Source organism: Chelonoidis abingdonii, chromosome 1 (assembly GCF_003597395.2).
Source record: "Chelonoidis abingdonii isolate Lonesome George chromosome 1, CheloAbing_2.0, whole genome shotgun sequence".
Lineage (NCBI taxonomy): Eukaryota > Metazoa > Chordata > Testudines > Testudinidae > Chelonoidis > Chelonoidis abingdonii.
The window spans coordinates 168170959-168198854 of record NC_133769.1 but is presented as its reverse complement, the minus strand read 5'-3'; the positions used below and the strand labels follow the sequence as shown (position 1 = coordinate 168198854).

At 41.2% G+C, this 27896-nt stretch overlaps 1 long non-coding RNA gene across 1 annotated transcript; it reads right to left on the bottom strand.

Moving 5' to 3' along the window:
• Positions 1-532: 532 nt before the first annotated feature.
• Positions 533-27896, bottom strand: LOC116838942 (uncharacterized). Its single transcript, XR_004377014.2, has 3 exons — positions 27676-27896; positions 26626-26732; positions 533-630 (listed from the first exon to the last, which is right to left on the bottom strand). It is a non-coding gene; the product is annotated as an uncharacterized LOC116838942 (long non-coding RNA).

Below are 27896 nucleotides of genomic sequence, written 5' to 3'. Positions count from 1 at the left end.
AATTGCATTGGAGAGGGAAGAAGAGCTGGTCTTCAGACATCCATGTCCTATTAGGAATGTATATGTGGCCTTTCAGAGACTTTCATCCTTCTCCCCACATCTGCTAGGGGCAAAGAAATCCTACTACTGCTTCTGAGGTGTCCTCTTTTGATGACTAGACTCCCCCTTTTGTGATAATGAAAATAAAAGCCAACACAGTTAAGAAAGACCAACTGTATTAATAATCACAGTTTTCTCAGAAATTTCCTCTTGTGCAAATGTCCTTTAGACAGAGAAGGAAGAGGAAGGCATTTTTATTAGCCCTTCACCTTTAATTTCAGCTGTGACTTCAACAGTTTGTCCTTTTGCCTTCATTTCCCCCTGCATTTTTACATTCTCAAATCAGTACAGTTCCTTTGGATTCACCTTGAGTTCCTCTTTCTGCGAGCAGACGGGATTGGGATGGTCACCTTTAACCATCCAAAGCAGCTCAACAGGATTAGGTGGACAAAATGATCCAGAAAGGGCCGTGCTGACTGATCGCATTAAAACACTTTCCTTTTCACACTCACTTCCCGGCAGTGTGTCATCACTCCTTTCCCTTCATTAACAGAAGGTGTGTAAGCTGGAATGCTGCTGACTTGTGGCTGGCTGAAAATAGAGAAAAGAAAAGAGTTAGCATCTCATATTTGTGTGAGAACATCTGCCAGCATTTGGAACACCACCAGCCTACCAACTGCACGTTTTCAAAGGGTTATGATGCACTATGTGGTCTTTGATGAAAAGCTCTGAACCCCAGAATATGAGCTTTTTAGTGTGGATGGTGTGTGCTGAATCATAATGTGGCGTTGCAGTGACATTCAGTGAGAAAGAAGAAAAGTGACTGAATTTATTATTTCCCCCCTTCAAATGTAGGATCTCCTGAGCTCCCATTAATATTCTGCTGCTTGTGAAATTACAAATGGTAAGAAAGATTAATTTTGTGTGTTCACTGTAATAGTTAGTGTCTTGCTTTGGGGAAAATATAGCAGTCAAGAAAGTTCTCTTCTTCCAAATTTTTTTCTTGTATTCTATATTAAAATATAGAATACAAGTAACTATCATTTGAACTAAATCTACAGTATATGGGAAGTTCTAAAAGTCTTGCTTAGACACAAATGACTTTTAAGACAAGTTTTAAATAAAATAATTCTATTTCTAGAGTTCAGATTTTCAGCACTGACATCAGACAGAAAGGTCTGTAAGCCAGCAATGGCCAAAAAAATACTGTGGCTTGCAGGTGCCGTAGGGAACAGATAATATGATACAGAGCTTTTCACCTCTAGGTTCCCTATGTTGAATCTAGACTAGCACAAGATATTCTACAATGGAACTGATCTGTTGCAACACATTTCATGGCCCAGGAAAAAACAATTCGTCCACATACAGATCACTGGGGGTGGGGGGGGGAACGGCTAAATATTTAAATAGTTGGCATGAAGAAAACACGAAGCTAACATATTGGGTGTAGATTCCTTAAATTAGTTACCACAGCTAAATTACCTCCAAAAGTAAAGTGTCCTAGAGAGTAAGCATGAAGAACGCAACAACTGGAGGACTGAAGTGAGTAGGTGATGGAACAGGAGAATGAGGTCAAAGAGGTATGGTGAGGACAATCCTTAAAGAGTTTAGACATCCTAAATCCTTGATTTGGATTCAGGGATGAACAGGAAACCACTGAAAATATTGAAGGATGGTGTGTAATGAAGCATACATATACAAACACACTGTCAGGGCTGGGGTATGTGTACCTGTCAATTATGAGGTTGCAGTCAGAAGACAAGTAGCAGGATCAGGGTCAAGTGAGGTCAGGATACCAGGAAGTCAAGGTCAGGCACCAGACAACTAACAGAGCTCGGAAGGAAGCAGGGTCAGAAGCCAGGGTCTAGAATCCATCATCAGCCAAGGTCTGAAGCAGAAGCAGGCAGTCTGCATCATGCTAAGACACCTCCCCATGCCCATGCCGGCTTCCTGGTTTATACACCAGCACAAGCCAATCAGCAGACTGGCGGGGGGGAAGCTACCACTCAGGCCCTCCCAAGTAGTACATCCTGCATTTTGCTAACTTCACAGCATTCTTCAACAGAAACCTGACTTAAGCTTCTGATGGCTATGTGGAAGTGCTGGTAACTCAGAACCCCTATGGTCCTAGCTTCTAGCCCTGCAGGATCTTACACAAACTTGCCTAAGATGAACAGATTGTTCAAGATGAAGGTTTGTATGTGGAGAATTATGGATGTTAATATGCAACATGCCCAGGTTTAGAGAGCCGTGAATATGGAGGAGGCAGGGGGTTATGTGTGGAAGATTCTATTTTTCTACCATTAAAAGTGTGTGCATAGCGAGAGAAAGTTAGTGCAGTACTTAGTAGGCCTGATTCATAGGTATTCCGTTCCTGTGCTTTTGGCAGAGGTTGGGGGGGGAGCCAAGATGACTGTAATCCACCACTGAGCACCCCATATTCTAGGGCTGGACAGACCGCTGTCCATCCCCAAGTGTCAGTTACAACAGACTAGATGTAACAGACAATGACAACTACTATACCTGCTCAAGAATTTGACTGAAATTTGTTTTCTTTTGTTGGGAAATGCAGATTCACCCAACTGAAAATGTTTGTGGGAAAGAGTCAGTGTTGTCAAATTTCCCATTTAAACAAAAATTTGAAAAGTTTTGGAATTGTTTCAATTTTTTCTTAATTAAAATTTTCTGGGTTTTGGGTCAAAATGACTCTTTTGTTTTGAGATTTAAATTTATAGTAAAAACATGGAAAAATTTAAAAGGTCAAAATGGAAACCAAACATTTGAAAATTATTGAAACAAAATGTTTTGATTGACCCAATCTGATATTATTATTTTCATGAACATTTTTGATATTTCAACTTTTTGTTATAATTTAGGATGGGGAAAAAATGTTAAATCTCAAATTCTCATGGTTTGGGACAAAGATTTCCCCATCCAGCTTTTCTCTGTGGTGATGAGAGAAAGAACCCATACCAATGACTAAAACACTATTACTTTTAATTTTGTTTATTTTTGAGATGTCAAGATTTTATGAGTTTTTCTTGTTGATTTTCTAACTGAGCTAAAAGTTGGCAGCAATTGATAAATGACACTTTCAGGAAAAAGGCAAATTCAGATTCAGCAGCCAGATATTATAAAGATAGACCCCATATGTCTATGAATGAAATGATTATTCTAATGCCTGTATAATAATCATTGTGAACTTGGTGTTCCCAAATGCCTGAGCTAACTTGGTCTAAACTGTGACCTGGTGCAATTAATAATAGTTCTTTGCCATCTCTGCTGCCAAACCTGGCTCCTTAGTGCTTACTGTCCATTACAGATTTCTGGGGTGATGCTAATTTTATAGATAGTCTAATGTAATTCAATAAGAGGACTATAATGCAATCACATAAGATGGAAATGGCAAGTTCCTATTAGGTCATCTATCCCATCCCCGTCCATTCAGGATTGATCCCTACATTATATTTTAGATATCTTTCAATAAAAGCTGCAGAGGCTTTCATGATAAAAAAAATAATTTTATCTGAGGTTAAATGAAGAATTCTTGGTTGTAGCCAGAGTTTTATTTTCGGTCAACTGAATGAGCACAGGAACAGCTGAGAGCTGAATCTATTTTTGGTTTCTGTGACGTATTCTGTTGCCCTCCCTTCTGCTATAAATCATTATAATCAAGATCTTTGTCATGGACTTATCGTTAGGTGGCAGGCTGTGGCACAAGTTTCCAATCAGCTTCACCTTTGGTTTGGGAGAGAGAATAGAAAGCATTGCAGTCAGGAAATAAACTGCTAAATGCAAAGATGGCACAGTCTCATTCAACAAAGCTGTTCCTTGTGTATCTGTAAGTCATGTTGACTTACTTCAACAACTAAGCCAAAGTTTTACTATCCCTGCAGAGCCACAACAGTTCTGGGAGAAAAAGATGGATTCTATTCTGCCTCTAGCATCATCAAAATTGTGGTACGTGGTAACCAGAGAATCATTTGTATTGGTGACGTAAAAGGCAGAGAGGATACACCTTCATTTTTCAGAAACCAGGTTGAGACTGCAGGGCTGGTGGCAAGAAAAGCCATAGAATCGTAGAATCATAGAATATCAGGGTTGGAAGGGACCTCAGGAGGTCATCGAGTCCAACCCCCTGCTCAAAGCTGGGCCAATTCCCAACTAAATCATACCAGCCAGGGCTTGTAAGCCACAGAGAATGAATAAATACAGAAGCCCAGTAGGGCATTTTTACAGTCACTCTTTCCTGACAGGCGGAGTGGAGAGAGAGAGACAAACTTTAAACTTTAGTTCAATTGGCTTGCCTCCAGCTCCGTTTTCCTAGAACTTATCCCTGGAAGAACTATCTGCAAGCTGGCTAGAAACAGACAAAAAGGAAGAAGATGAGGATGGATCAACTAGATCTCATTCTTATCCCTGTTGCCTGAAAGTGCCAAGTCTCAAAGCCTCTAGTTCCTTTCTTAAAAGACTACATTTTCAGAAAAGCCCTTGAAGCTAAACCCGTCTGTCTTAACAAAGACATCAGAGTTTTCTTTCTTGTCTGTCACTACAGCATCCAGTCCCACATGCCTTTAATTGCTTAAAGAAAAAAACAAAACAAAAAAACCCATGCCCTTCTCCCTGCAGGTGTGTGGTTGCCTCAGACACACCCCTTGTCAGAAAAGTAAGGCCTGAGAAGAACAGAAGCACACATAACAGGAGAAAATCCAATTTGCTAATTAGAACTGATACCAGGCAGAAATTATTTAAAAATCTCTCTTACCATGTGGGAATCTCAGCATGTTCCATGTCTAGCAGAGATAATTTTATCCTTTAAACAAATGCTGATTTCAAGTCATTTTAGACTGACCATCAGGTTAACCGCTTTGTTTTTGTTGTTGTTGTCGCTTTCATTAGAAATGGGTGCAAAGGAGCCCAGTGCAGGCCAAGGTGTTAGGGGATCTAATATCTGAGCTCTGGGACACACGTAAGGCCCCGTCCCTGGTTTTTATTAACAGTAATGACCAGATCTTATAGAGTACTTTTAGTTTTATTTTTTTTCTTTTTAGCATTGTGTAGCTTTTGACTGGATATAGGTTGTGACATGCTGCATTTTCCTTGCTCCTTGACTGGATGCACTCGCTCCCATTTTTACTCACACAAGGGTCTCTTTGAGGTTTGGAACATTTTTGGAAGCCATAAAGAATTTTGTAAAATGAAAAAATACTGTTTTGAACACTCAAAATTGGAAATATTTATATATTTTCTAATTTTTGTGAAAACAGTTTCAACCGGCTATACTTGCGAGACATTTCGTCTCCACCACAGCTCTGAGAACATCCACCCCATAACATAAAAGGACAACCCCTCTTTTATTTTGAATCTTCGTTGATGAGACATTTGAACCCTCTCTAACTAGAAGTTCATATAGGGGAAATTGACTTTAAATATTTCAACAGACTTTCCTGAAGCTGAGCCAGATTTTGGCCCCTGACCAGAATCCAGTGCTTTATCCATTCCTACTTCAGACTATGCTAGTGACCAGGACTCGTATTTTCCTTACCTACAGATCTGCTCCCCAACAATATAATCCAGATGGCTCAAAGGCATTTTTTATGTTGCTTTAAAGCTTCAGTGTCAGGGTTCTTAGATTTTAAAATGAACCTACTTTCATAGTTTCCCCATATCTTCAGAACAGGAGTTGCAACAGGACTGTTTAAATCCAGGATGTGGATTTTCTGCGCTTGCAGATGTGCACATGCAAAATGTAACATCCTATTCTATTCTCATGGGCTTGGTGTAACATATCACCACTTACAGGAATGGAACATGAAAGCAAGGTACTCGGAGCCAGGACCATTGCGTTCTATCCCAAATCTGTTCTTGACTCACTGGTTTGAATTCAGGTTTCAAAGGAGTGGAGCAGCTCCCATTGAAGGCAGTAGAATGCCTAGTCAAGAAACTGTCTGTTCCAAGACTGAACTTGGCATTAGCCTGCCTTTCTATAAAAGGGGTATCTTAATACCTGCATCACAAGGGAGTTGTGAATCTCAATCAGTCAAGGCTCAGATGTGCCTGAGAGGCACAGCCACAAGTAAGTGGCTGTGCAGAATTGCCCCATCTGAGCGAGAGCATCAGGAGGCATAATCACTCCTGAACTTCCCAAGCCTTTGGCGGGAGCATGTCCTCTGCTATTAAAGTAAGAAGAGTCACACTGCATCAAACTAACGATCCATCTAGCCCAGTATCCTGTCTTACAATAGTGGCTAGTGCCAGATGCTTCAGATGGAAGGAACAGAACAGAGCAATCATCCAGTCCCAGCTTCTGACACTTAGAGGTTTAGGGACAGCATGAGGTTGTATTCCTGACCATCTTGGCTAATAGCCATGGATGGGCTTAGCCTCCATACACTTATATCATTCTTCTTTTAAACACAGTTCTACTTTTAGCCTTCATGGAGGCCATGAGATGCAGCGTGTTCCTCTGTGTGTACAGGTGGAGAGGTGGGGCTAGGACCTGGGCCCTACCTCCTCTCCAGGAGCGGCACCAGGGTTTTTGGCACCGTAGGCGGGGGTCCTTCCGTGCTCCTGGTCGTTGGTGGCAATTCTGCAGCGGGGGAGTCCTTCCGCCGCTCGCAGTCTTCGGGGCACTTTGGCGGTGGGTCCCGGAGCGAGTGAAGGACCCGCCGCCGAATTGCCACCAAGGGTGGCAAAATGCCGCCCCCCCAAATCCTAGTGCCCTAGGCGACTGCCTAGGTCGCCTAAATGGAAGCGCCAGCCCTGCTCCTCTCCTTCCCTCTCCATTCTCTTTGAGCTGGCTAGTGACCAACAGAGAATGGTCCTGGAGCTTGCGGAAGCATATGAGCTACGACTGATCACGACACTAGAAAAGGTTTCTTGGCTCATGTTGCCCTTTCCTTTTGTGCAATCTAGCTCAAATGTCAGTGCTATGTTGAGATCCTCAGGTGGCAGGCCCGAATATAGATGTGCAAAGTGGTAATAATATTTTTTTCCAATATAAATAACTATCTTCGTCTCAAAAACAAAACATCTGTGGCCAGTCTGACATATTCCATTTTACGCTTAGAGGGAATACTGCAAAGGTTACGCCTCCTCTGGTTCATTTTCTTGAGGGTAATGTCTAGATTTTGATTAGCAGAACATTTGTAAAATTTCACCCAGCAAGAAAATAAAACTGATATTAAGTGTGTACACACCACCCTTGCTGCTTGCACTCCTTCCAAATCTGCTATTTCATTTACTCTTTTTTAAAAAGTAACAGATACAAAAATAGCCAGCTATCAGAGTGAGAATACGTCTCCATCTGCCATTTGATTCTGTGCAGTAGGTTGAAATGAGAATTCTATGACCTCTGTAAATCACATTTTGCTATGAACACTGTGCTTGGCGTCTTTTCCAATGAAAAGAAAAGGTTTATTTAAAATTCAGTTTAAAAGATCGAGAGGCATTCATTTATAAATAAAGCAGGAAGTACTGGGATATTGGTTAAAAAGTTATTTAATCCTTTTAGCCTGCAGTATCAAGAATCAAGGCTTGTGTTTGATCCCTTGTCAAGCTTTACATTTTTGAAACATCACCCAGACAGAATGTTTGATGCTTCCTGCTACTGATTGTGTTCAGCTCAGGTGAGAGTAAATACCATAGGTCCTGGAACTAGGGGTGCTGATGGTGTTGCCTTACCTCTTGGCTTGAAGTGGTTTCCCTTGTATGCACGGTTTCTAGTTTGGTTCAGTGGCTCTCCTCACTCCCATTATACAAATTGTTCCCCAATAAATACTTCTCTTTAAGTTCAGCAGTAAAGTACGTATTCATTCCTAGAAACAAGGGGGCCAATTCTGCTCTCAGTCACACCCACATCAATCTAGCACAGGGGTCAGCAACCTTTCAGATGTGGTGTGCTGAGTCTTAATTTATTCACTCCAATTTAAGGTTTCACGTGCCAGAAATACATTTTAACATTTTTAGAAGCTCTCTTTCTATAAGTGTATAATATATAACTAAACTATTGTTGCATGTAAAGTAAATAAAGTTTTTAAAACATTTAAGAAGTTTCATTTAAAATTAAATTAAAATGCAGAGCCCCCCAGACCAATGGCCAGGACCCGGGCAGTGTGAGTGCCACTGAAAATCAGCTTGCATGCCATCTTTGGCACGCGTGCCATAGGTTGCCTACCCCTGATCTAGAGTAACTTCTGCCCCCTTGATTTCAATGTTACTTCATATTTATATGGATATAACCTGCAGACAGAATCCCCACCATCATAGTCCCTATTCAACAAAGCACCTAAGAATGTCTGTAACTAAGCACATGAGCAGTACTACTGAACTTAATGGGACTAGTCATGTGCTTCAGGTTATACATGTTTAAATGATTTGCAGACTTGGGGAATCAGCTTTTTGGGGGGTGAGGGGTACATTTATTTATCAACATCTTTAATCTTTAACACTCAGTCTTTCTCCATAGCTTTGACTCCTAAATCAAAATTCAGAGGCTAGGGCAACTTGATATATGGCAGGGCACCTATATACTATGGTGATGAGCATGGTATAAGAGCCTATAGAGAACAGAACTGTGTCATGATGTGGCTAGAGAAGTGAAAGGCATGAAGCTCCTCAAAGTATCCTTGAAGCAGAATTAATGCTGGTGTAAATGGATGTAATTCTACTGAAGTCAATAGGACTGTATTGTTGAATTTGGCCAGTAGAATTCAACACCTCTTCTGGCATTAGATACATCAAATTTCAAAGAAGAATTGGGCAATCACATAAGTGCATGAAATGAAGCTGTTACTGTGCTTCAATGAGTCACAACTGAGGATGCCACGTTCAGGACAAACTGCTGTGAAATAGGGTAGACTCACCCGAAACGGGTGGTTATTCTTCCATAAGATATACCAAGCCAGTAACAAAAATAAAATTCTCTCTGACTACACTGAAGTCCAAACTGCAGTCTCCTTAAGCATTCCAGATCTTGTCTCCCCATCCAGACGCTAGACTCAATGATGACTGGTTATTTAAAACCAATTTTATCAAACAAAGGGTGTTTCTAATCCCAAGAGATCAGCCACATAGCCAGGTCAATATATAATTCAGATCTTACCCAATAATCAGGCTGTTGCCAATCCTTTAGTATCTAATATCTAAAGGTTTATTTATAAGAGAAAAGAAAGAGGAGAGAGCTTAAATGGTCGAAGGAATCATATACATACAATCATTGCAGAATTCTTGTAGCAGGTTTGAAGCAGTGATGTTACAGATTGCTTTCTTGTAAAGTCTCTAGTAAATTCCAAAAGGTTGGAAGGTCCTTAGTCCATTGGTTGGAATATTCCTTTTAGTGTCAGTCCATAGTCCAGAGATCATAGACTCACAGACTCATAGGTCAGAAGGGACCAATATGATCATCTAGTCTGACCCCCTGAACAAAGCAGGCCACAGAACCCTACCCATCCACTTCTATAACAACCTCTAACCCCTATGTCCGAGTTATTGAAGTCTTCAAACTGTGGTTTGAAGACCTCAAGCTGCAGAGACTCCACCAGCAAGTGACCCATGCCCCATGCTGCAGCGGAAGGCGAAAAACCTCCAGGGCCTCTGCCAATCTGCCCTGGAGGAAAATTTATTTCCGACCCCAAATATGGTGATCAGCTAAACCCTGAGCACGTGGGCAAGACTCACCAGCCAGCACTCAGGAAAGAATTCTCTGCAGTAACTCAGATCCCATCCCATCCAACATCCCATCACAGACCATTGAGCAGACTTATCTGCTGATAATCCAAGATCAGTTGCCCAAATTAAACTATCCTATCAGTACATCCTTTATAAACTATAAGCCTGCCGTAAAGCAATATGATGCTTTATTAGGTCCCCAACTACTCCTTGGAAGATGTTTCCAGAACTTCACGCCTCTTATAATTCGATTAGAAACACTTCATTCTAATTGTTATCACGTCTAAACTTCCTTAGTGTCCACGTTTTGGTATCTCCATTTGACCATCCTTTGTGTTTTACAATTAGTAAACTTGAAAGCTTTAATATTCCTCTCCCATTCCATATTTAAATCCCCTGATATAATTCTATATAAGACGCATGCATATCCCCCCGAGCCTTTTTTGGCTAGGCTAAACAAAGCAAGCTTCTTTTGAGTCTCTTTCATAAGGCAGTTTTCTTCCTCGAGTAATCCGTAGGAGCAACGTCGTCATCTGAAACCTGTGGCTCCAGTTGTTTTGACAATACATGCATTTTCTTCAAAACTGGGACATATTGTAGTACTTCAAGAACTGGCAACACAAGTTTATCAGTGAGGTTTCCCGCTATGTGATGACCTTTATTCTAGCAGCATATATACATCTTGCCTTAACACTTTTGCTATGGGAAAATACCTCGCCTGTGTAATGCATCTCTATAAGACCCTAATTGCTTTTTTTAGGCCATATGCATTGGCGGCTCATAGTCATCCTGCCGGATCAAAAACCAATACTTTACGGTCCTTCTCCTCACTGTTGTCTAGCAAACTTGAGTGTCACCAATGATAAATCTACATATTCTTTAATTATTATCACGGTGGATTAAGCTTGGGCTCTATTTCAACATAATAGATTTCATCTATTACTATATACTAAGTAGTCCAGTTTACAAGGTCATCCAGATCTGTACTGAGTAATGTATCCTGGGGTCCTTATACTCTGGTGTTAGAACTCCCCAGCTTTGTGTCATCCGCAAACTTATTTTATAGCACAATTCCCATTCACTTTGTGCAAGGTCGATAAAATAAAGGTAAATAAGATGGTCCCAACGGATCCTGGGAAACTCGCCACTAGTAACCTCCTTCCAGCCTGGACGTTCACCCTTACTCAGTTGCCTCTATCCCTTACAATATCTCATTATTCAGTACAATGTTTCTTCTTTTCTAAGAATAAGGAGCACCAATTTTCGCGCAATTTCACTAACAATATCCCATGTGAGGAGAGATTGTCGAAATGCTCTACTGAATGAGGTGAGAACTAAGAGTCTACTGCATTTCCTTTGTTCATTATATAATCTGTCACCTTCTAAAGAGGAATCAGGATTAGGTTTGCTACTTTAGTTACTACCTATTATAAAAAGCCATCTCTGATAATTTGATCCGCATGTAGCCAGATTGAACGGCTGCATGATCTTGAAACTTTTTTCACCTTCAATAATTTTGTTTATACAAGACCTTACATACTACAGAGTCAAACTACAGGCCATAGTTCTTTTGCCTGGTGGTAATCACGTTATTTTTTTCCCTTTTGGGAAGATAGACTATGTTGCAATTCTCCTGAAGTATACGGTAAACATTGTAACCCCTGAGTTTACACAGTCTATTAAAATTCCTTGCTTACAGCTTGCAATTTCATGCGCAGTTCCTTTAATATTCTTGGGATGGAGATTGTCTGGGCCATCACGATTTTGTTCCCATTAACTGTCAAGTTTGGCTTCATCCTCCCGATTGGTATATCCACCTCCATATCCTCATTCCCGTTTATCATCCTTCCATCATCCCTAAGCTCCTCATTAGCCTTATTAAAGACTGAGGCAAAGTACTTATTTAGATATTGGGCCATGCCAAGGTTATCCTTAACTTCCATTCCATCCTCACTGTATAGCTGTCCCACTTCTTCTTTGTTTGTTTTCTTCTTATTTATGTGGCTATAGAACCTTTTAGAGAAGGAAAGAGGCAAAATGGAGATACTTCCAAGGTCTTTTATACCTTCTCCCATGTGGAGGGGATGCTCAGTCTTAGTTTGTGGAAAATTACAGGCACAAGATGTAGTCCAGGGTCACATGAGAAAGTCACGTGCTCTTACCTGGTTGATGACTCATAGGATCAGCCATTACCTATATTCTGGCTAAACAGTCCACAGGAAGGCTCACTAGGCAGGGATGAGCTTCTTCTATGTAAGAAGATACATTGTAAGAGTTACATGTTCCTTAATGCACCAACAACTCAAATAGTTCATTTGCAATGTGCTGGCCAAACTGGATGTAAATTACCTTGTGGGTGTCATCACAGGAGCAAGCACATTTGAAATACAGGTATATAGTAAATATTCATAACTTTAGATACAACGATGAAGGTGATAGATGCATACAAACAGGATTAGTTTATATAGCAAATCATAACTTTTCCACTGACATGATATACTTTGTATAAGATTTGTTGCAATAGTCTAATAGTGGCAATATTAATGATAGCAATGGTCATATTCCAATCATGTAGCAACACAGAAGTAGAGTTTTTTTCCTACATCACCATAAAAATGCACAATTCCATCTGTCTAGTACCAAAAAAGGAGTTTTGACCTGATTAAGAGAAATTCACTGCCTTGATCATGAACATGTGCTGCACTGTCATAGATGATAGGGAAGCTATTTTATATCCCTTTCTGTCTTTTTGTACAGAACAAAGTATCTGAGCAATGTTTTCACTGTCCATGTTCTTCAACACATTTCCAGCCACTGACAAATACTACAACTTCACAGTTTTTGGACCCATTTCAGATTTCCATCAGAGATGGAATAAAATGCTGAATATCCCAGGAATATGCCCTTCTCTACCAGAGCCAAATTCAAAATAATGACTCCTCAGTTATCTTATAAGGGCATGCAATCCCTTGTATTTCCAGAACATGCCAACCTCACCAGTATTAATACTGTGAAGAAACTTCAAATACAATTATTTGGGCTTTAGAAATGGGACACATTGTGGTTTCTATGTGTGTGTGTTAACTGCTATCCAAAAGTGACCCTTTTATTTATTCCCATCCTAGACAGACCTGTAGAAGTTCAAAGCCGTGACAGAAAGTGATATTTAAAGCATGTGACCCATCTCAGATAAGACCATAAAAATGGCCATCTTGCACAGTATCTTGCCTTCCAACAGTTGCCAGTGCCAGATGCTTCACAGGGAATAAACGGAACAGAGCAACTATCAAGTGATCCATCTCTTGCCGTCCAATTCCAGCTTCTGGCAGTCAGAGCATTGGATTGTATCCCTGATCACTTTGGCTAATAGAAATTGATGGACCTATCCTCCAGAAACTTCTCATTCTCTTTTGAACCCACTCATACTCTTGGCCTTCACAACATCATCTGGCAATAAGTTCCACAGGTTGACTGTGTGTTGTGTGAAGAAGTACTTCCGTTTTTGGCTTGTTTTAAACCTGCTGCCGATTAATTTCATTGAATGACCCTTAGTTCCTGTGGAAAGTGAAGGAGTAGACAACACGTCCTTATTCACTTTCTCCACACCAGTCATGATTTTATAGACCTCCATCATACCACCCCCATAGTTGTCCTTTTCTAAGATGAACAGTCCCAGTCTTTTTAATTTCTTCTCATATGGAAGCTGTTCCATAGGCCCTAATCATTTTTGTTGTCCTTCTCTGTGTTCTTTTCTAATTCTAATAGATCTTTTTTGAAATGGGGTGACCAGCACTATATAGCATATTCAAGGTGTGGATGGACCATGGATTTATACAGTGGCATTTTGATATTTTCAGTCTTATTTTTTATCCCTTTCCTAATGGTTTCTAACATGCTGTTAGCTGCTGCTGCCCATTGAGCACATGGAGTTATTGTTGCTAGTTCGTTGAAAACAAGATTTATTTCTTGTGTGGTAATGGCCATCATTTTGCATGTATAGCTGTGATTATGTTTTCCAATGTTCATTACTTTGCTTTTACCAACATTGAATTTCATCTGCGATTTTGTTGCCCAGTCATCTGCTCCTCTTTAGGATATAGTGTATCCCCTAAGGGATGTGTCTCTCTGAACTATGTGCTCCTCAACACCAATCAGCTTTTCTCCAGCCTTTTGTTTAAAAACTCCCCTACAACCTTTGTAATTTTACATGCCAGCAATTTGGCTTCCTTTTGGTTTAGGTTGAGTCCCATCCTTCCTGTACCAGTCCTCCTTTCCCAAAAGGTTCCCTAGTTCCTAATAAACCCGACAGTACCAGAGGGAAAATGCCAAAATATCATGAAGCCTGTTGTTTCCATGACTATTCCTGACTCCAGACAAGCCAGAAATCCTCTGAGAAATCCAGACAAGCCAGAAATCCACTCCAACTCAGTTTCAATTTTAAAAGATGTATCTTCCATCCCACTCGACCTACTACCATCCTCTTCCCTCTTTCAGATCGTGACATTAATTTGTTTACCTGATAGGTTAATGAAGGCTAAGATTGAGACACACCCAAAAGGATGACACCAAACAGCATAGGTTGTATTAGAATGAGAACTATAGGGTCAATCTGTATCCAGTAGCCTAAATAAGTGATTAGTCTTTATGCTCATTTATAACTAAACTAAACCTCTAGTGATCCTTGTAATTAGGAACAAACAGCCCAAACTGCACTGCTAGGGGTTGATCTGTTCCCAGTACCTTTCACTTTGGTAAAAGTTATTCTTTCATTCTCCTTCAGTTTATTGAAGAATGGATTCTGGGAGTGCTCCTCTGGGGACAATGGTGACCCTCGCAAACTGACAACAGTCTGCACAAATTAATGTTAGCAAAACATAGCCAACAATTCTGGTTCCCACAAAGCCACGCTGAATGAAAGTGACTCAAACCAAACTGAAATATTGCCCCTGAAGTTATTACATCACCTTGGTTTGTAGCAAGGACATTGCTGCACAGACACATAACTGCAATAGGTTTGTGATTTTTAACGCAGGTGACATAAAACATTATTATGCCCAGATTTTTTTTAAATGTCACTGAATTGTATCTCGTTCCATTTTGTTTAGAATTAATGTAATTACATGCAGTAGAGTCTATGCCACCAGGATTGGACCCAAAGGGATTGATAGAGATTGTTGGGAGGAGTAACAAGACAGAAGGTCATCAAAATAGCACCACATTACCATCCCTTGATACTTGATGGAATCATGATAGCAGCTCATATACTAGATAACATGAATATTCATGCAAATTATTTAAAATCACTTTGTGACATCGGAATGACTCTTCCTGTGTACACTGTTGTACCTCACCAGTGCTGTAGGGAAGAGGGCAATGTCAAAACACCAGCTGACTTTGAAATGAAACCCACTTGTCTTCATCTTTTATTGTATAATTATTTATTTTGAATTGAACACTGCAGCTAGAAGCTAAGTTAAGCAGCAGGCACAGGGACTTGAGGATAACATTAGTAAATGTGTGAAAGAAATGAACCAAGTACTATTAATTCAAAAAACACTTTCCCATGGTACCCGGGGCCTTGCATGTCACTGCTTTATAAAAATAATAAGATTTGTTAATGAAGAAACATTTATGCTGAAGTTTCCTTCCATTGGAGAGGGAGCTGATGGTAGCTCAGAGACAAAGGAGATGAAAATAGTGTACCCACCTTGTAATGCTACCCCAAATTAGTTCCAGCCAGAACACGCACAAAGCAACTGGGTAATTCAACACAGCCAGCAACACTCTGAGCCATTGCTTGCTGGTACATTGTTCCTAAATCAATTCTCTATTCTAATCAAACCTTTTAACCCAGCCACACCAATCAATTTTCTCCCCCATCCCAAGGTTCAGGAATGATTTTCTCCTTCCCCAGGCTCTTATCAGTGCCATAGTTTGTTCTCATTCTTCTGCTCAGCTCCTGCCGCACCCTCTGCCCTTCTCAGACTGCCAACCCATCCTTGCCACCATCAGTCATCCTCTTCAACCCCTTTCCCCAGCACCCTTCAATTCCTCTTCTGATGACCAATCCACCCTATCTATCAATCAGTCTTCTCTACCCAAGGCTCCCTAATGAACTGATTCTCAAGCTAGCCTTCAAGGGTCCCAATCAAATCCATTCTTAGAACTCCATTCAATGCAATCCCTACCTCCTTTCCATCCCGACCATTCTCTGAAAGACCAACTAATCAATCACACAATCCATTCTCTGCCCTTTAGGTACCCTCAACCAATCATCTAGTCCTCTAACCCAAGAGTCATTCTTCTGCTTCCAGTGAGTTTAGCCTTGGCCCGTAGACTCACCACATCTAATTAACCTACCACTTCCCTCAGGCGTCCCTAGACAATTAATCTTCTGCCTCTCCTTGTCCAATTGATCCTCCATCTTAGTCACTTCATCCTCTTCCTCCCACCGCTGGATATCTGCAGGCTTCTTTCTAGGTTCTCTGGCTCCCTTTTTCTTCCCTTCCATGGCTAGTCTGGCTGTAGCGGGGGAGTCATCCTGTCTGAGGTACTCTCCTCAGCACAGGCAGAACCAGTGCTCCCCCTGCAGACTCCCTGCAGCATTCAGAGTTGAGCAGGAAGCAGGCAAGCAGTTATTTCTCCTCCTCATACCCCCAGCTAGCCAGTTTCAGGAAAAAAAAAAAAGTATAATATGCACTGGGAGCTTGATACCCAAATATATCATCTGGAAAATGTCACCCTGTTGTTGGACTAAGCTCCAACTCTTAAACATAGAGCAGCATGGCCACAGCAGGAATTAACAACAAGGCCGAAATCAGAAGTGAGCAATGGGTAAAAAGGAAAATCTTCCAAAATGAGCTGTAAACAGGGTCTGTGTGTGTCTGTCTGTTCTGGACACAGTCATAACTGCTAGGCAGAACATAAGCAGCAAGTATTAGCACAGCAGCCATTCAGCTGTGCGTATCTGGCATGTAGATCCTTGATCTGTTTTTTAGCAAGCAATGGCCAGGCATTTTTCGGTGAGTTGCTCTGCAGAGAGATTGAAAAAGCAGCCCCATTAATCCTCTTTATTGCTTTTCTGTTCAAGATGTCACCAGAAGCTGCTCAGGAGCATTATATAACCTGGTAATTCACAGCTGTCCATCATTTCTTTTATTTGGAATCAAATCTGGTCCAATTATCTGTGCTAAGATATGATCAGCATATGCCCTTTGTCACTAGTCTTCCCTCTTCCTCCTACTAGATGCTGATCATAATGCTTTTCTCGTACTTTTGTTCAAAGCTTAAACCCCCAGCTCCCACTTGCCTACCCCCTTGCTAACTTCTCCCACAGTATGCACACTCCTCCACTTCAGTCCTGAGTCACAATCAGAATCCGCACTATCCTTATTGTATCTGAGTAACAGATTGCTTTGTCTGCGATTAGACAGTGACTGATAACATAACCATCCCAGAGTACAATGCTATCTCAAAAGAGGACAATGTTTCTAATTGAGACATGAATGTTAGTTTCTCTCCAATTGGTAGGATCCCTTATTTTAATGCACCCTTAAAGAGAAATAGCATGGCAGACAGACACACATTGGGGCATAACTGAAACATTGCAGATAGGATTTAAGCATGTGCTGAATAGGGTTGGGGTTATTCACGTACTCAAGTGCTTGTAGAATCAGGGTCTTAGCCAGCCAGCATCAGATTTAGGATATCCCCAATAATTAGACACTCCTTTTACATAGTTAGAGGGTCTACCATAATCCCTTCATCGCTCCATATTCCCAAATTGAATCTTCCCACAAACACAAAATGATTATGTACTTCACATTTATTTTATTTCACACCATGTATGGATCTGACAGTAGCGTCCACACAGCATTTGTTTGCTGTGAGCAAATTATTCCACTAAATTTAGACCCATTTGTGGTTCACGAGCTGTCTCCCTAAAGATTGTAGATTGCTCAAACCAATGCAGCTCCCACCGAGTTCACTTTGAGCTCTAGCACTCCACCCTTTGGAAACATGAAGGTCACCATGTGCATTGCAATCTAAATTCATTTATGGAAGTCCGGTATTGGAAGGATATTTTCTAGACCTGGTCAACAAAAATGTGTTTACCTCAGGGAAAGTGTTGGCTTTTGGTAAAAAATTTAATACCAAAATATTTTGACCAAAAAAAAATTTCAGCCAAACAGAATAGTTTGATTTGGAAAAGCTGCTGCTTTGCCTCAAGGGACTGTTTGGGTGCTCCTAGCTCCCGTTCTCCTCTATAAATCAGGACCCCTGACTGGACAAGATCTCCCATGATACACCACAATCTCCCTTCTTGGAGTAGGGAGGCAATTCATCATGGGAATACCTAGCCATGGTGCACTGTGGGAGATGTGGTCCAACCTAATAAATTCATCGTTTTTCAATGAGTTGGTGAACACATTAGCAGCCAACAGTGCTGGTGACGAGTGTCTATTTGATTGCTGGTAAGGAAGTGGAGCACCAAAAAGAGATTCACACCAAACCAACAATGGTCTCCCCCTCCATAACAGGGAAGGGCCTCCAAAACCAAATGTCTGCTACATTTGGGATTCAAAGGAAAAAGCATAGGAACAGGAATGAGTCCAAGGTCATTGCCACACTCTCTGGAGTGGTTCACAACCATGATTGCCAGCCTCAGGTCAGACTGCTAAAAAGCAGGGCAGACACTCCAAGCTGATTGTATGTCCTCTAATAAGATTTCACCAACCTATTAACAAATGTGAATTCCTGAAGCACTATAACAGTCTCACTATGTAGTCACAGACAGTCCCATTGGGCATTCCAATCTATCTTGCCACCAGACAAACTGGACTTAGTGACAGTTGGTTGCTATATACCAAAAATCACAGCAGATTCAAGTTGCTTCCAGTCCCAAGAGACCAGTTACTTACCCTAGGTCAGTTTGTATCTCAGATCTCACAGCAAAAGACGACACCTGTAGCCAATCTTATAGTAAACTAACTAAGGATTTACTAATTCGGAAAAAGAAATGAGACAGTTATTTACAGGTTAGAGCAGGTAAACGTGCACACACAAATTACAGTCACCTTTTGGAACTGTAGCGTCATAGCAATCCGGCAGCACTGAATTTTAGAGCTAATCTGGTTGATCCTGGGGATCTCTGATTTAATAGCTCCAGCCCTGTGAGAGTCCAAACAGCAAAACAGATGAAAATTTTTTCTTGTTTACTAATTTAAATTCCTTCTTTCAGAATTCAACCTGATGGGACAAACCCTTTTGCACATATTGTCTTCATAGTTGTGAAGGGGTAAATAATAAAGGCTTTGTATTGTGATTCCCATATTGGCCCATTTAGAAGTGATAGTCTTCTTAATGAGCAGAAGACAATCCCTCATGACAGGCCAACAGTTTCAGGGCAAACATTTTACAGTTACAAAGCAAAAACTTCAATATTATCTTATAGCATGTGAGATTAATGTATGCAGCAGCTTACAAGCATTTCATAAAGTCTAAACACTCAATGCATTGTCATAAGTTCAATACCCATCTTAACAATACTAACACACAGGGGAAACTGACTTGTTTCCAGCAATCAATTGGTCAATACTTGGCTGAGGCCTAAGGCCTTGGCAATATCTGGCACCTGGTTTGCAAGCCCCACAGTCACAATGAAAAGGGAACTAGAAGGGGACACCAAGCAGAAAGCTCTAATGCCCACTCCTCTGAGATGATGTCCAGGTTGTCAGTGGACACTGCTGTGAAAGATGACAGTCCTAGAAACTGAAGTCCCATTGGACAGCACGTTTCCCCCACACTCCAAGAGATGATCCACTCTCCATGCCAAGTCAGACCTTAGTCTCTCCTGTAAGCCTGGCAGTAAGAAGTCAACTAAAGAGGTGATTTTATTCAGTGGACACTTTTCCACTGGGAACTAGACTGAGGCCACCTACTTCTTTTCCGTAAGCCACCAGTCAGTCATCATCTGCAATGATGATCAGTCACTACTCACCACTGACTTGGACTGGCTTTGAACAAGCAACTTAAAAGGCCAAAGGCTCTATCTGCCATTACCACTCCGCAGGTCACAGGAACTGAATGGTTCAGTTTGTTCCTAAACTTTTTATCATTTCATATTTGACAAGTGGGAAAATATATTAGCTCCTCAAATAAAATGGAACAGGAACTCATGCCATCAGATTGAACACTGCCCAGGGATATATTAATATGTTTGTCATTGAAATCTCACTCATAAAAATGCTAATGTAAGATATTAGCATAAATGTGCATCAGACAAAAACCAGACCCCTACATTTATATTTAATAAAATTGATATTGCATGATCATCAAATAAATGCTGGGTGTTATTAAAATGTGTGTTGAAGTGTAGCATATATATGCATTTTACATTTACAGCATTAATTCTCAGCAAGTACTGTAGACTTTGAATATAACGTTCAAAGGAAAAGGTCATTATGGCTCAGCTGTTCTCATTGTTCCTGAGTCAGAAATACATTATGCCCAGTGCAACCACTGCAGTTCTGTCCTGGTAGCTTGCTACACTACTCCTTCAGACCTCTCCAACCACCACTTAAAGCTGATCCCTCTTGGCAGAAATCCCAAAGAATAGGCAATGTTGCCTTCCCTAATCCTGCACCATTGGCCATAATGAGCTGTTTAACTGTGTCCTCAATGAGATTGGGAGCAAGCTCGTTTTACTTCATCTTACAGAATGTCACGTAGAGCCAGATCTTCAGCTGGTGTGAAGTGGCATAGCTCCATTGAAGTCAATGGGTCTAGGTTGATCTACACCAGCTGAATATCTGGCCTCTATTTTGCCTTTTTTTTTTTAAATGTTACTCATAACAAGATATTTTACTGGATTTGGGGGTTGAGTTGTGCTGGAGCAAGAGCCTTCTGCATATTGACATTTACAGTGGAACAAGAGTCTTTCTAAATAGCTGACAATCCTCTGTGGCTCTGGTCTGCATTATGCTGTTTAATATTGTTATTAGAGTCTCTATCAATTCCTTATGGAAAGGCTGGTTTGTAATCACACAGATGTCAACTCAATTTCATCTGAAATCTTTGCCATGGGGGGGCGGGGGAGCAGGAGTCATCTTTACAACAAGCCTACAGATTTTTGACCCTTCTTTCTCTCTTCAATCTGTAGAGTTACCCCTCTCCATCCCAACCCCACTATATGACCCAGTGGTCATTAATGTTCCATTTCAAAAGAATTATAAAGGAGTATAATTTTATGTGATTAAATTGGTCCAATTATTTCTTGAAGCCACAAATGTATAATTTCCTATAAGTGCTTACAGAAATCAATATACCAAGTTCATAAATTATTTATGACTCCATCTGTCTTCTTTTTTTTAAAAAAAAATGAAACTGAAGGACTCCTTTCTGGAACTGGATACGAATTTCAGCTTTCATTCACAAAGATAGAAAGGAAGTACATTCGAACAGCAAGCCAGCTAGAGGCAACCCACACCCAAAGAGAACTGAGGTGTTTCTTCTTTCTAAGTTCATATATATTTTTCAATCCCAGATAAGAAATGATGGCCTCTGAACAGGATCTATATTGTTAAAAAGTTGCAAGGCTCTTTCTATAATTGGTATAGCCACATTTGGTGGGATGTGGGAAAAGTTACTGGTTTTGAAATATCAGTGGACTAAAGACATTTTGATTGTCTCATATAAAGTCTAAACTCTTAATTAGAGTTTATAGAGCATCCAGATTCCTGAATGGTAACAGAGAAATATTAAGAAATGTTTTTTAAGTAGGTGTTAAAAAAAGAATTGCCATAATGCCACTGCACATATTTTGCAATAGTTCCCTTAATGCTATGCTATAACTGTGAAAGACTTATGGAGATGCACTATTTATCACCCAAGTTATCCCACTAATTCAGATGCTGGGTGCTCAAAAACCTATTTGCTATTTTTTTCTTCAACAAAATGACTACTATGAAGCATTTATAGAGTGTTTTTTGTCTTCAGAGTGCTTTAGATCCATTAGCTAATTAACCCTCACTGCAGTCCTTTGAGGTAAATATTTAATCCCCATTTCAGAGAGGAGGCAACTGAGCTACTAAGTGGATAGTGACTCACACAAAGAGTGAGGATTAGAAATCAGTGGTTCCTGGGTCCCAGTCCTACACTTACACCTCACTATCTCTTTACATTTTTTTCCTCTATAGACAACTCAGAATCTTACTGACACCTGTTCTACCTAGTGGCAAAGTGGTCTCAGTATTAAGCTGGAAATACCTAGACTTGAAAACAAGCAAGGTTCAAATTCTAACGGGGCAGCTCCCTCTTCAGTCCTTCTGACAGATAAAATTGAACATGCAGTTTACTCTCAGTACGTCTTTCTGATGTGACCTTGAAATAAAAGTTCCTTCTGTCTTAGTTCAGGGCAATGGCATCAATATTTCCTCTTAGTGGTATAGGGAGGGCACCCATTTTAGCCTCCAGGCTCCTCAGCTATCACCTCTCTTGGGAAGAGACCCGGGACTCTTTTGCTCCTGACAAGCTGCACAGTTCCCTGCCTACATTATGAGCTCCCTGTCAAATCATACTTACTCAGCAGGCATACTTTGTTTTCTCCTCAAACGGTATAAACTGGGTAATTGCCCACAGTTAGAAGTTACCACATAGCCCTTTCAAAGCAAGCACATTTAATGAGAAAGCATTATAGAGAAAACATACTGAAACACCAAAAGAACCTACATAGATACTAATAAGCTTACCAGAGATCACCCCAACTCCAGCAAGGGCTTTGACAGGTGACCAGTCTTTCAAACCCCACGAAGTATCAGAGGGGTAGCCGTGTTAGTCTGGATCTGTAAAAGCAGCAAAGACCAAAAACCTCCCTTGGTTTTCACACCTCAACTGCTAGAACAGAGCCTCATTCTCCCTGTTTGAACTAACCTCATTATCTCTAGCTTCCTTGCATATATATACCTGCCCCTGGAAATTTCCACTACATGCATCCGACGAAGTGGGTATTCACCCACAAAAGCTCATGCTCCAAAACGTCTGTTAGTCTATAAGAAACCCCACCAAAGGGTTTTTCATCACAGCTGTTAGCTCAGAACAAGCAAACCCATGAATCAGAGTCTCTCCTTTACACAGTTTGGGCCTTTGATCTTGGGACCCTGGGATCAGGTAATCATCAATCACCCTCTCCTCAGAAAGTAGCTTCTATGAGCTGGTATTTTGCATAACCGGAGGCAGTGGGAGGAATTTGCCTTCACCTCCCCCTAACTATTTCCCAGGAAATCCACTTCACATGTGTTGTCCTGAAAGTAATTTCTTGTTTGTAACGTTGTTCAAAATAGTCCTTTGCATTTAATACAAGGGACACCAAGGATACTTAAACTTAATTCAATAAGATCTCCAAGGATATTGCAGGGATATGCTATATCTATCAGAATATGTCTTTCTGATATGACCTTGAAATAAAAGGTCCTCTCAACCTGGCATTGGCCACTGTTGGTAGACAGATACTGGGCTAGATGGACCTTTGGTCTGACCCAGTACAGCCGTTTTTATGGTCTTATGTTCTTTATGTTGATAATAAATTATTATATTGCTTTTAAGTATGCACAAATTTGGCCCAATGTTCTTAGGCCAGACTCTCATCTCCTTGTTCTCCACTTGTCCATATGCCTGCATCCCCAGCATGGTTCCAGGAAACCATGGAATAAGTATGCTTATTGTTTATAAAATCACTTTAGGCTAAAATGTCTTATTTAAAATATCTTATTATTCCTTGAAATCTTCTATATCATTATTCCCTTTTGGAAACATATATACATGTACAAACACACACACACCATCATGCACACCATATATGTGGTGTAAAGAGTCATGTGATGAACTGTATTTATCATGCACGTTTGACCACATCACCTGCACTCTGCCCATTAAACCATCTCCATCAGGTCCACATCTTACATTCCAAATTTATAAGTAGCTTCAAATGGCTACCATTTAAAAAAAAAAAAAAATCATCCTCCAAAAAAAGTGTTTCCATCTTTCCCCAGAAACTCCTGTTTCTGGCCCCTGTAGATTGTAAGATACTGGGCCATCATATCACAACATTGTTCTGTAAGGAAAGGAAAGTCTAAGTATGTAAGTTCAGGACCCACTTTGTCCCGATAGGGGGACTGTCTGGTGGAGGACTGCAAGCTGCCACTGGCACCGCTCACCTCTTCTTCCTGGGGCAGCTCCCAGCGCCCGCCCACTGGCAGGAGCCTGCAGTGCAGCCCCAGGCATAGAGGCAGCAAGGAGGTCTCCGCTGTGTGCTGCAGGGGCAGGACTTGCAGGCGCAGGCAGTGGGCAGAGAGCACCCCACCCTTGACCTCCCTTGACCCAACTCAATCTGACCTGCGACCCTAGGAGCCAGAGGGACCTGCTGCCGGATGCTTCCCAGGAGCCGATCCAGGTAAGCACCGCTGGGACTCACCTCGCCCCCTGACAGGTTCCTCTGGCTTGGGAGATGGGGGGGACCTTCTGCATGCTGTCGGTGCCTGCAAGCCCCGCTCCGCAGCTCCAACAGCTCCCATTGGCACCTTTCCTGGCCAGTGGGAGCCACCAGCCACAGACCTCGTGCTTTTAGTTTTTCAAGTTGTTTTCCAGTGTAACACAAATTTACAGTAGGGATATGTAGTTTACTGTTCTGAACCACAATGCATACTGTAGGACAAACTGCAGGGGGCACATAACACGTAAGAAGCACAGAGACTGCACAGTTCTTTTCAGTGGCTAGCCATCTAGCTAACAGTCTTCAGCCGAAAACCCCACCTGAAATGGCAACGGGAAGCGAGGAGCCAACCACCAAAAAACAAAAAAGACAGTGCAGATACAGGACAGAATGGGAAGCCACTTACACCTAGATTCGGAAATTCTACGAGTGTGATTCAAAAGCCTTTTGTAAAGCATGCAGGAAGGAATTTAGCATTTGCCCTGGCGGTGAGTCTGATGGTAAGCATCATGCTGAATCAAAAAATCATGGACAAAACAGCCAGACTCACAAGAACAATACCCTGGTCTCACATTTTTTCAGCAAGCCAAATGAATCCTTCAATAATGACATTATCGCTACTGAGCTAACTCAAGTTTACCACACAGTATTCCATCCACACTCCTGTCGCTCATGTGACTGTGACATGTGACTGTGAACTTAAACTGTCACCTACCTTGTATCCAGATTCAACAATTGCAAAGCACATCAGCTGTGGCTCGACTAAAGAGTAAATGAGAGTATGACAGCATGTGAAGTGTATGCCATAATGAATACTCCGAGAATTAAACTTCAGCGATGGAAAAATGACATATTCTTTGGCTCCAAAGTTGAAAGTGCATTAACTGAGATGCTGCCTGTCACTGCTGCATGTCTCCAGAAAGACTTCATGACATTTTGCAATATGTCAATCCTATATTTGGAGAAATGGTTTGATTTTTCAGCTACTGGCTACTTGTTCAATACCCAGTGCTTGAACATCAAAGTTAATAGGGTATTCGAATACAAGGATCTGTCTGCAACTGTCACAGCTGTAAACCTTCAGAAAAGAGTGGATCTTGATCAGCTCTGTGATGAATACTGTATCATCAAAGACGACAGCTCCAAGTTGGAGCCTGGAAACTATTCAGTTAGGGAACTCTGGTCTCAAGTGCTGAGAAACAAGGGCTGTAGCGCTGAATTCCTGAACATGGCAAAGTTAGTGTCATACGTGCTCAGTATACCCATAAGCAATGCATACTCGGAGCATGTATTTTCAATCATGAAAGGTGCAAGGACTGATGTCCAGAATTGAAGCAGCATAGACTTGGTGCAGAGTGAAACCCTTGTCAAAAGGAATTTCCAGATGAGTTGCAAGGACTTCTACAGCTTTGTGATTGCCCAGAAGCAAGTCATGACTATGGCAAAGTCATCCAAGAAGTACTAGACTTCTAGCATATCTGAGAGGTATGCAAATTCGGAAGTTGATTTATTGACAGAATAAAAAACCCGGCCTTTTACCCCTGTTGTTTGTTTAGTGTACAAATAAATATGTATGTTTAAATATGTGTTATGACTAAGTCTATAATTTAGACTCACTGATTCCAGACCTCTGTGATGTAGTTTGCTTCAGCTGTCAGTGGCTGAAGCTGGGGCTGAAGGCAGAACTGGAGGCCTCCTCACTGTGACTGCTCCCCTGCCCTGCAACTGGATCTGACTTTGCAACCAGGATCCTGTGCCCCTGTCCTGCAGCTTCAGCCGGGGCTGCAGCCAGAGCCCTGTGCCTCTGGCCCCATGGCTTCTACTGGGGGCTGGAGCTGGGGCCACGAGTCCTTGCCCTGTGGCTTGTGGTAGGGGCTTGCAGCTTCCTAGGGCTGTGTGCCCCCTCTCATGGCTCTGGTCGGGGCTGTACCTTTGTTTATCATCATCATCATCTCCCCTCCTCCCCCCCTCCACTCGCCCAATGTGTCCTGACATTTCACTCTTGCAATCTGGTCACCCTATGAGCACAATTCTCATTGACATTCATTTGGACATTGTGCTCCTAAATCACTTAGGCACATTTGAAAATCTGCCCCCAAAACGCAAGTGAAATCAGGTTTAAGCTGCTTTTAGGAAAATGTTGGCTGGAATTATATTTGATCGATTCACTTTCAGTGTGTGCTTTTAATATATAGTTTTTGTGCTCAAACTGGAAATCCTTGCAGATTCTGAAGAATTTTGCACACGAAGAAAGTACAAAGTGAATTAAAAAAATGGCTAGAGTGAAGGTAGAAAACTTTGCAAGGATTTATATACCAGGCTGGGCCATGTATCAATTGAAATAGGATCAATTCAATAGAGGAAAGAAAAAAGGCTTTTAGGCAATAATTGAAGGAGAGTGACCTTCTGAGACCCTGCTGATTACGTACATGATTTTCTTGCCAAGTAATGAGTGCTTCACAGCTCTGAAACTCTAGTGGCCACAAATAGTGATCCTGGTACACTTGTTTCAAGCCCCAGGCTCAGCGTCTGCTGCCTGTGTATGGTGACAAAAAGATTCTCTGAACACAGTATATATAAGTATATAGATACTTTTTATGGATTTGTTTTGTTTCATTATCCAAACTTAAATTTACTGAGATTCCAAATAATAAAGCTAAAATACTCCCCTTTTGTTACCAATCACAACTCCACAGATGTGCGTACGGGAATGTAGCCTCTTATCGTCTGACATTCCGGACTAAGGTCCTGATTCATCAAAGCACTTAAGTAAGACTTAAAGTGAAGCTCATGCCTAAATGTTTTGCTGAATAAAGGATAGGTGTAAGCATTTGCTTGATGTTACTCATATGTTTAAATGCTTTGCTGAAATCATGGCCTGAGTGAAGAATATCAAGAGCTGTTTCAACAGGGTTAGATTAAGATTAAGATTAAATATGGTCTGCATCAACCACAATTTTGAGTAATCCCCAAAATTTCAGATGGTCTCTCCAATCATCACCCAGAATAGATTCAAGCTTCCTGCTAGAGGAAATCTGCTTCCTATATCCAAAGATGGACTCCTGTCTTCTCCCTATTCTTGATTCCATAATTTTCCTTCTGTTAGAGATAGCCCATCTCACCCAAGCAAGCAACTGTCAGCCTCCTGCTATTCTGTATCTCATTCAATACTCTGCCTATGGACTCTTCCCTATCTAAATGCATTGATATCTCAAGGATCCAAAAAGCATGCCTTGGTTCCATCCCTGACTAATGACAAGACAGCTAAGTAGGAAGCCATGTATTAACAGATGCTCTGTAAATAAACACAGGAGTAAAAAAAAATTCTAAACAAAAAAAAAAATTTGCTTAAAACCTAGTTTTACAAACCACCACTGACAACACTTTAAAATTTTGTGCACACAAGTTGTTCTAGCTGCAAAAATCATTATACATCTGAAATACATAATGTACAAGGAAAGGATTAGCATGATCCTTACCTTGGGAGAAAAAGACATATTTAGGCAGACTTTTCTAGCAACTGTCATTCCTATGCATTAATTACTTGGCTTCTGTAATCCAGCTGCTGATTCTTTTCTTGTTCCCATCTCTTCACTTGCCATGAAGAAAAACTCTACAGTTGCACCTTGAGTTCTGTAGATTTTCTCTTAATTCCCTAGTGCTGAGGGTGTCCTGTCCATCTTACCAATGAGCTCCCTAT